We start from the raw sequence: 10,384 nt of genomic DNA on the forward strand, positions 1-10,384 counted from the left end.
GGGGTAATTAGGTCACTGGAGGAAGACTTGAAGTCCTTCACCAATTAAACTGCCTAGCAAACAGAGTACTAAACAAGGCTGAGTGGAGAACATCGGCATGACGACGTTATTACAACATACCACATGGATTAGCATGACCCTTTGTGTTATCCAAATATTGTATGTCTTAATTTGTTCCTGTTGTTGAAAAATAATTCAGGACATAAGTGAACAATGTTGAACAAAGGAGACGTTCCAAAACAACAAAGCAAGAATAGCTTGTTACTGTGTTAGGTAGTAAGTATGATTGAGAGAATGTCTAATTATAACAAAGTATTTTTCTCTTTCGTTAGTCTTAGAAATCTCAAGTGTGCACTCTAGCGGTTCACTGCTGTGTCAAGCGGTCAGGATGAGAGTCAGCCTGAAGTCTGTGAACATGATTCTCGATCAGAGGAAGATGGACTGCCCCCTCTGGGTCGGGGGTCAGTCTCTGTCACAAAAAGAGGTGAAGAAAGAGGTGAACCAATAAGCAAAGCTCTCAATTTAGTGGTTACCAGTTTACCTTTCGGCCCTCATCTATGGTATGGTGAGCACATTTTGATTTCCAAAAAAGGAAGACACTTAATCCAGTCCCAAAACAATTCAATCATAATTTGCTTACTTAAGGCAGATTTAAAATGTGTGTTTTCTATGTGGCTAGAAAGAAAAGTTAAACTTCAGATAGGCTTTCACAAGTCAACAAAGAGGAGGTTGGCCATGTGGTATTAAGCATGAGAGACAGTGATGGGGTTTTAGGGTGTTTAAAGTAGAGAAACAATGAATTTGCTGTTGTTGCTTTTACAAGAAGTAAAAAATTTTGGGAAAATTAATTTTCAATTAGCAAAATATTCCCTTTTGATTTTTTTTTCTCCTGTTGAGTTACTATTTGACAACCTCAGTTAAGAATGCGATGTTTGGGGGAAAATGGTGCAAAACAAGATGTTTTTAATGACTGACTCAAATAGGTCACATAAAACTTTCATGGTTAATTTTTTTCTCTCTCTTTTTTATAGATTGAAGATACTACTTTTCTTTTAGCTTCACCCTAAATTGAACCAGTAACAATAGTTGTATTTTTCCTTTACAAAGTATTTTTATTTTTACTTATGTAGACCATTTTTAGTTCCTATTCCTGTGTAGTGCATTCTTTTGACAATGATTACAGTCAGAGCATGCAGCAAAAAGGACATAACCTTTTGCATAGAGATGAATATGCTTCTGTTTTTGGAGGTGATGTCACCCTGCAGTTGATGTATAATTTACTGCAAATCTCCTATTCAGCTCAGCTCCCCAAAGACGATTTAATGGACTGCTACTTGACATTAAGTTTGAATGTGGCAAAGACAAGAACTTAAGAACCGTAGTGCTTTTTTTCCCCCCCATCTTATTGTCCTGGGAAGAGACGGAAACATCATTCGGTTTTAAAATGTTTAAAACAATAATTTCTACCATTTTTCTGAACAAAGATTTTAGAGAAAGTGCAGCTTAAAACCCCAGTGCAAATGATTTGAATATCACTATTCTCATCAGTTCTGTTACTGTCTTTTCCTGTTCAGTCTAACCAATGTTTTTGGGATTGGTTTTGAAAATGTGACACGATATTAATGAGTTAAAGGAGGCATGAGTTACAAATGTACATTTTAAGTATGTTGGACATAAACAATCTAGTAAGCCTGTCAACCAACATGAAATTACTTCAGAACATTTTCCACCTTTGATCTGACCCATATCGTAAATTATTCAGGTAAAAACAACATTGTTTTTTGTGCACAACATTTTAGCCGGATGTTACCCTGATATTAAACAATAATAGAGGATTATGTCAACAGGATTCTTTTGGAAGCCTTCAAAATACATGCTATGATTAAAATACAAGCTTTCTGCCTCAGTCATTTCACACATGACAGAGAGAGGATGGTGTCTTATTCCTGACTTTTTAGGTCAAAGTGACTACCAGCTCCTACTTTCACCTCGTAGAACTGGAAAACAGGCAATAAGGAGAAGTATTTTCAGATTTTAGCAGATTTCTGTGTTACTTTGATGGCTAAGAGCATGTAAAAATCTCTCCCTACAAGACTCCTATTTGCTCTGTCAAAGGAAAAGCACTCATTTTTGACAGATGATAAGTAAAGTAAACTTAAGTAAACTACAGGAAAATCTAAATTATACTTCCAAGGAAACATTTGGTCAATGTTTGCCAGTCATAAAAATGGGGTGACAGTAGCTCAGGTGGTGGAGGCATAGGAGACATCTATTTCATTAATGTAAAACTTTTAAAAGACATTTTAGTCTTTTTTTTTTTCTTTTTTTTTTACATATAAACTCTTTTTACAATTTAATTGATTTTTAAAAAACTGTAATTAGATGCACAAGTTTCAGTTTAAATTTAATAGGATAAAATTTAATATTGAATATTGAAACATCCCATCTCAAATATATATAGACATATGCACCAAGATAGTATATTATTTAAAAGTTCATTAATTTCAGAAATTCAGTTCACTTAGTGAAATAATAAAGTGCACACAGACCAATGCTTTCAAGCCATTATTCTTGTTATTTATGATCATTTTCAGCAGATCAAAACACCATCTTTAAGATTAGAGTACTAGATAGTACCAATCATAATAAAACATTTGTGTTGCACAAGTCTGGGCTCAATGAAAAATATATTTTGTATCTCCTCCAAAGCTATTTCCAAAAGGTACTCCAAATCTGAAAAGCAAGCCTCAATGGAACACATATTCTAACTTGTCAAACAAAACTGTACATAATATTTTGAAAATGTATATTTGACCACTCATTATAAATGTAAAGCTCAATTAAATCAATCAGTTTTCTGGCACAGATTTCAACCCTACTGAAAATTTAAGAAAGTTACAACCAAATTCAGTGATCTTTGCCTATTTTTACAGGAAAAGTTGTCAAAAAAACACATTGAACCAAATACAGGCATTGCACGGATAATTGGAAATCGCAAATGGATGAAATTTTCTGTATAACAGGAAAAAATTTTGGGATGCCAAAACCATCCAGTTTTGTGCCAGTCTGTTGGAGCTGAATAACCTTGTAGCATTGTTGAGACAGAAAATGGCAGGCCTACTCCATTCCTGCACAATGTCTCTTTCAGCATGCAAGGAAAAGCAACACATCGGGTGTTACTAAGCCACAATGAACCCCTGCTGCACCTAACACAGAGCAGCGGGGCAATTTGTGGACGAGGCAGACTGAGTTCACCAACAGCAGAAATCTCCATGTCATGTTAGCTGCTGGAGTCCATTTACTGCATGCTGCATGGTAAATTCCACTGGGGAGTAAAGCAGTCATGGGAACGTTAGTTGTTTAGCCCTTTGTATCAGGGAGAAAATGTTTGCTTTGTGTGTAGCTCTGTGGCAAACATTATAAAAAAGTGACTTTTTCCAGAAAGAAGACAGAATCTAAAACGCCATAACAGGATCAATCTTGTGCTTGACACTGGATGCCAGCAGCTGTGCTCAAAAGGAATAAATGCTGCATTCACAGCTTTTGCCTCATTTAAATTTTTCTGCTCAGACTTAAGAGCCTGGTTTTAATCTGAAGAGACTTGGCTTTAATGTGAAATATTTTTGCTGTGACCTAAAATATATAATAAACCAGTTTAAAATTTAGACTGGGTATGCTGTGTCACAATCTGGTAAAAAAAAATCATTGCATATCAACTGGCCTCATTGGTTTTTGATAGTTAATCTGAATCTGTTAATGTTTTAGTTTCAATGCTCAAAAGTCATACAAGTGACAAAATTAATCAGATTACAGAGGATGACTGTAAAATATATGAAGTCAAATCAATACTCTAATGTACTAAAACCTAAAGAAACATTGTTGATTGAAAACATTTTCAGTAAATACCTACTCTTCGTGTAAACTGTCACTCCAGGGAGTTTTATTTTTGTTAATCAACAGCTGCCCTTGGAATAGCAAGCTTGCTCCTTCGGCACAAGAGGAAAGCCTGTCAGCACTATTCCCATGGCTATGATTACAGATAAAATTTCCCTTGGGTGATTCAAAATGAAGGATTTCAAGACAAGAGCCTCAAATGTTGTTTAACTACAAAAGAACAAATTGCATGTCAAGTAAAATGCATCCTCTTATAGATTGACACAGTGGCCGCTGTCCCTATGCTTATTCTCTATAACGAAAATAACTATCCATCATTTCATGGCAGCTCCTGGCAGAAAATGGCGATCACTCTCTGATGGCGTGTAACAGAGCTTTGCAGAGCCATCCCGCTAAAGGCCAGGTTTGTTTGAAGTTCGCTTTGCAATGCATCAGTGGCGATGACCTAGATTTCCTATCTTTTCCTCCAAGAGTGCAGTGAGAGACAGCCTCGTTTCAGCCCTTTTCCATCTTCTAACTATGTCAGCTCGCCTGTAAACATTTGGCACAGAGTCACATCACTGCGTCTCAGTTTCCCTGCAGACAACTCTCTTTTCCTGGTGTTGACTCTTGACTCCCCTCACTTGTTCCCTAAGAAGGTTTGGAAAGCTGAACAGATGGTTCTGATGCTAAATATCAAAGTAAGAAAAGAGAACCAGCATAATTGGATAAATTATCCTTTTACACTTTAACACTGCAGAGCATTGTGGCCTCTCTGTTAGCCAGCCTCTTTTGTGACTGTTTGCTTGTTAAATTTTTGTCACATTGCAAAATTTACTAGATAAAAAAAAACTGTAACAATCAGAAATGTTAAATTCTGACAAATTAGCTGACATCTTCATTTTGTTGCATCTATACTTTACCTCTAGTCATCAGTGCAGACTACACTAAAGTGAAGTCATGGGAATAATACAACTAGATCAGGTCCAGAAAGAGAAAATCTGAATAATCTTAAAGTCATATGTGCAGCACACCAGCAGCCCAGAATTCTTTTTTATTTTTTTCTGTAAGATATAATATCACTTGGAAAGGCGGATTATGAGAATCAAAAATTCTAAAACAACTAATTTCAGCATAATCCTGTCATAACTGTACCTGAGAAACCACCTGAAAACATCTGTCTGACCTCTGGATGCCAGTAAAAACAAAACACTGCAGAGGGGAGCCACATGAAAAACCTACAGCTCAGTGTAGACTTTGTGTGTGGCTCAGGTCCTAGCTGTTTACCGCTTTCTGCTTTGCTTTTTAACACCCACCATGCACTGCAGCAGCTGAAAATGTAAAACGAACAGTTGAGCATGATGGATTGCTCTGTTTCCATATTGCAAATAGAGTATTGTCAAAAAAATCTGCAAAGCCGTAAAAAGTCTGACCTACGCTCTGTGCAAGTTAACTTTGCCTTGGAAATCAAGCAGAGCTCTGTGGCTGCTGCCATTTTGTGTAGCAGAGTAATTACTCTATAATCTGAGATTGTTGCACATTCAATGTGCAAACATTTTTCCTATACTCTGCTGGGAAAAATTAATCCTAATCAGAAAAATCTTGAACTGATTTCAGATTAGTTTGTAGATTTTGGTTATTTTGCCCATATTTGGATGCTAGGTGTTCAAATTCTATTATTTAACAATCTGTTTAATGTTAATTCAGTAAAACAGTAGTGCATTTAGTAGTTTGGTGCATTCATGGAAGAAAAAAAAAGTATAAATTAAATGTGTTAAAATATCTCACGCATGCATGAAACTGGTCACATTTTCTTTTATGTACAATCATGCATAGTTGACCAAACATGGACAAATATTTAAAATATTGAAAATGTCAACTTCTTCCATTCACTTCCAGTATGTAAAACACAGGTTTCTAATATAGGGCTTTATGGTAACAGAGTCTGCAGGTTTGTTTTGAGCGAACATTTGTCTCTCTTCATTGTGGTAAATTGAAGGCAAACTGGACTTAGTATAGAGCAAAAAAGAAACCTGGATATAAAGAACACAATATAACAAGAAAACTCAGAAATTCAAACCAGCATAACTTTTTTGCAGTAATCATCTGTGACAGGTATTCATTCAGTGACTGCTTTCCTGCACATTGCAGTCGGTGTGCCAATATCAGCAGTATTTCTCAAGAAACTACAAAGACCTAAAAATGTCACAAAAACATTCCTGTATTTGTACTGAACTACATTGTTTATGGAAGCTGCAGATTATTTATGTCTACCATCTTATGCTGTCATTCCTTTAAAACAGAAATTACATCAGAAGCACAAACTGGGCCATGTTGATCATGGCATATTTTCTGCTCAAAGATGCTGCATGCACCAAGCCTCATCTGACTCTGGCACGTCATGCAGAAACTTAGATGAAATATTCAACACGATGCCTCTGAAGACTTTCTTCTCTGACTAAACAAGCTACATCACTACACAGCAGTTTCTCTCCAAATTAAAACTGCTGCTCATTTATTTACATTTATCAACAAGCAAGACTGACGTGCAATTTCACTGGTACGGCGAAAAATTAGAGGCTTTCTTTAGATTAGTTGAAAGAATTGAATACTTTCAATCTTCAGTGTTTTTCTGTAAATCATTCTCATCTGTCTGTAAAATACAGCAGCAGCTTAAGTTTGAATATCATTAAAAGTAATGCTATTTCCATCATTTCATTGAAAAAGTAAAATTTATATTCATTACACACAGAGTGAAACATTTCAAGAATTTTTATTTTTTTCAGAAGAGCTGAATATTACATAGGACAAATTAAAAAATGGTAGCCAATACAGAAAGATTACAGCATACAAGATCATTAGAAGACTCCACAAAGAGATAGATAGATAGATAGATAGATAGATAGATAGATAGATAGATAGATAGATAGATAGATAGATAGATAGATAGATAGATAGATAGATAGATAGATAGATAGATAGATAGATAGATAGCATTTATTGAGATAAACCACAAGAAGCTATTGCTAGAGACGCTGGCTGCTCTTAGTGCTGTATCCAAGCACATCATTAGAAAGTTTAGAGGAAGAAAAAAGTGGGGCATTTGGAGTATGAAGTTGGCTTCTGATAAAAAATTAAATAGGCATATCACAAAAGATTAAAGCTAATTGGTATCAATGTCCTTCTCAATGAATAGGAAAAAAAGAAGTATCATTCAAGTACTTATTTTTATTTGGACAATATAATTTGGGGTTTATCCCAAAGCGGTGGTTTATTTTTCAAACTTATTTCCAAACATGCATAATGTGCACAGACCAATACTTTCTTTAAACTTTTATCAAACATTAAAAGAAATATTTGTTAAAAAAAAAAAAGAACTTCTGACCCAGCTTTGTTTTTTAGCTAAATACACCCACTGTGCAAGAAGAAAAACAAGATAATTAGTGGACATCCTGGCAAACGCTTCAAGAAGAGCAATCCACAATTTTTGTGTTGATCATAAATGTTAGAGCCAAAAAGAAAAAAAAAAAAAACTAGTAGAGCATTAGAGATACTAATTTTTTCTTTCATTTCAGTCAGACCTAAATGTTTTAGATCACACTTTTTGACATAAACCAAAGATGACCTGAGTAAAAGCTGTACATAGATCCAACCAACTTCATCATGTCTGATAACATGAAGAGGGCTTAAGGTTCTCAAAGAACACATCAAACTTCAATCTTGCAAAATTTAAGCACACATGAGAAGCAAAGCCACTGTCTGGAATGCTTCGCAAAGCCATTTCTAAAGGCCAACACACAACGCTTGCATCTGACTCTTCAAGCACCGATGCAATTCTTTCTTGACATACAAGCTCTAACTCAAGGGTCCATCTGCGGACCACCAAACTCGCAAGATCGAGTATTCACACTGGAGTTTTTACTAGTATAAACAAAAGCTAGTCCACTGGTAAACTCAAAACTACTTGAATAAGCTCTAACAAGATCACCATTTCACTCTTTCCTTTTCTCTGCACTTCTGAGCTCCCACCATGAGTAAGAAGAAAAAGCATATCATCCATTCACAAAACTAGACTTAACAGATCAGAAACAATCTAGTGTGATTGTTTTAGCCAAGACTGAAAGTGTGACTATATCATGGGGCTAAGGCTAAACAATGTAACACTCTAAGCAATAGCACTATAAAGCAATGAGTAAATTGTGAGCTTCTGCATAAACAGCAATTTCATGATACTACTGATCTTTGTTGAAACAGCAAGTTCTTTGGTTCAATGTGGATTCCTTAAGCACAAATTGAGTCACGATATTGGAAGTCCTTCAAGGAATAGCAGCTTTGATCATCAGCCAACACCTTCCTCTCAACACAATCTCTGACAGAAGATTTGGTTATCTTTATTGTCATTTCGCTGACAGTTCCCAGCTCAGCACACCTACAGAAATTAAGTCCCGGATCAGCGGAGAGTAAAGGATCCCTTACACAGCAATACAAGATGGAGTTCACAGGGGAATTTTTGATTTAAACCCGTAAACTTAATTTATTTGAGCCTCATGACAGATTTGATAGAGCTCAGGGTTCAATACAAACACACAAGACAATAGGGATTAACTGAATTGTGAGCATTGCGTGATCTACCGTTTAAATATTTGTAATCCCTAGAGATTATCAACAGGAATATTTATTAATCTTAATGTCTGCACTCAGTGTGTGAAGCCAATGTCAAATTCCTTCATTGCGCACAGAAACGTGGCCAACAAAGCTGATACTGACATATTTTCTACTTTAAAGCAGTAGTGCCTCAGACAGCCATTACTGTGCTATATTAAGTCAAACAACTGGAAGAATTTATTCTGGTGAGATGAAATGAAAATGCAACTTTTTGGACTGAATGCAAAAAACTGCAATATAAACAGCATCCTCATGGAGATTTATGATAGTAGCTGGTACTGGCTTTCATGTTATTTGCAAAAAAAATTGAAAACCATGTAAAAATGTTCCTTAATTTTACTTTTATGCAAACATTTCTGGTCTTTCATCACATCAGAATTTGTGACAGGTAGTGGAAAACATAGAAATATGAACGTGTTCGCCAGACTCTGCAAGCATTGAAAGATGAGACTGACAGATAAAGAGATATAGAGAACAATACACACACATATCATATGAAAACCAAACTATATAAACACTGAAAATAAACAAGGCTTTCATGGGATTTTTTTATATTCTTAAAAAATAAATTTTAATATTCACATACCTGCAAATTTCCAATGGGTGAGCCCTTAGCAGAAATTGAAAAAGTGACCTTTTTTAACAAGTTATGCTTTCTATTAAAAGTAGGAAATAAATAAATGATTACCCCCCCTCTTCTCTCTGTCATGCCTTTCTGCTCAGGAGGAGGTGGAATAAACCATTTTGTTTTTTGAAGGAGACAGTGGCACCACTCAATGGCATGATTTACTGAACACTGCCACTTTATTCAAATCAGATATTGGACAACAGCTTTCACTTGGTTTTGCATGAGAGAAAGCTGTGTTAAAGAGAATTTGTATGCATCATAGAAAGATTGATACAAACAAATCGATGTGCATGCAAGTCTGCGTTTTATTCCCTGTTGTTCTTTTATACTTAAAAGAATTACAGCTTTTTCAAAAATCTGAATCAATACTGAGGTGAATATTCAAGGTAGTCAAGCAAACCGGCCAGCTCCATCAGCTTAAAACAACATTTTCCTGGACTTAGTGGGTTAGAAAATCTGGAAAACTGTAACAGAAGACAAATAAAAGGAAAACTGTATCTCTTGGTTACACAAAGTCATTTCAAACAGTTTCCCAGAGAATAAGAAGCAGAACTGATGCATCAGGACGGTCTGGTTTTTAACTTCACCTTTATAATTTAATGCCAAGCATAAAGCCTTCAACAAAGGCTTTGTATTTTCTCCTCTTTGTGTGGGCAGCATCACAATAAACATTTGGCCTCCCGGGATAGCTCAGTTTAATAACGTGCTTCCTCACAGTGGAACAGAGCCAAGAGAGCAGCAGTCTGTCTCCGTTTACTCTTTGATGTTTTACAAAACCTCTTATGTCCAATATCCAATTTGATCAACTCAACTCCCAATGAGGCCAGCTGAGAAAGGAATCGTCATAGGACCAAAGCAAGAAAGTAAAGAAATGTGAATTTTAAGGAAGCTGAGATCCTTCAATGTGTGCAGCAAGATGTTGGAGACCTTTTATCACAGTGTTGTTGCCGGTGCCATCTTCTTTGCTGCTGTGTGTTGGGGAAGCAGCATCAGAGCCGGCGACTCTAATAGACTGGACAAAATCATCAGGAAAGCTGGCTCTGTACTGGGACTAAGGCTGGAGTCCCTGGAAACTGTGGTGGAGAGGAGGACACTGAAGAAGGTTCTGTCTATTATGGACAATAAACAGCACCCTCTCCACAACATAGTGGACAGACAGCGGAGCACCTTCTCACATAGGCTGCTCCAGCTCCGCTGTCGTAGGGACAGATACAGGAA

The sequence above is a fragment of the Xiphophorus hellerii genome, chromosome 24 (genome assembly GCF_003331165.1).
Source record: "Xiphophorus hellerii strain 12219 chromosome 24, Xiphophorus_hellerii-4.1, whole genome shotgun sequence".
Classification (NCBI taxonomy): Eukaryota; Metazoa; Chordata; class Actinopteri; order Cyprinodontiformes; family Poeciliidae; genus Xiphophorus; species Xiphophorus hellerii.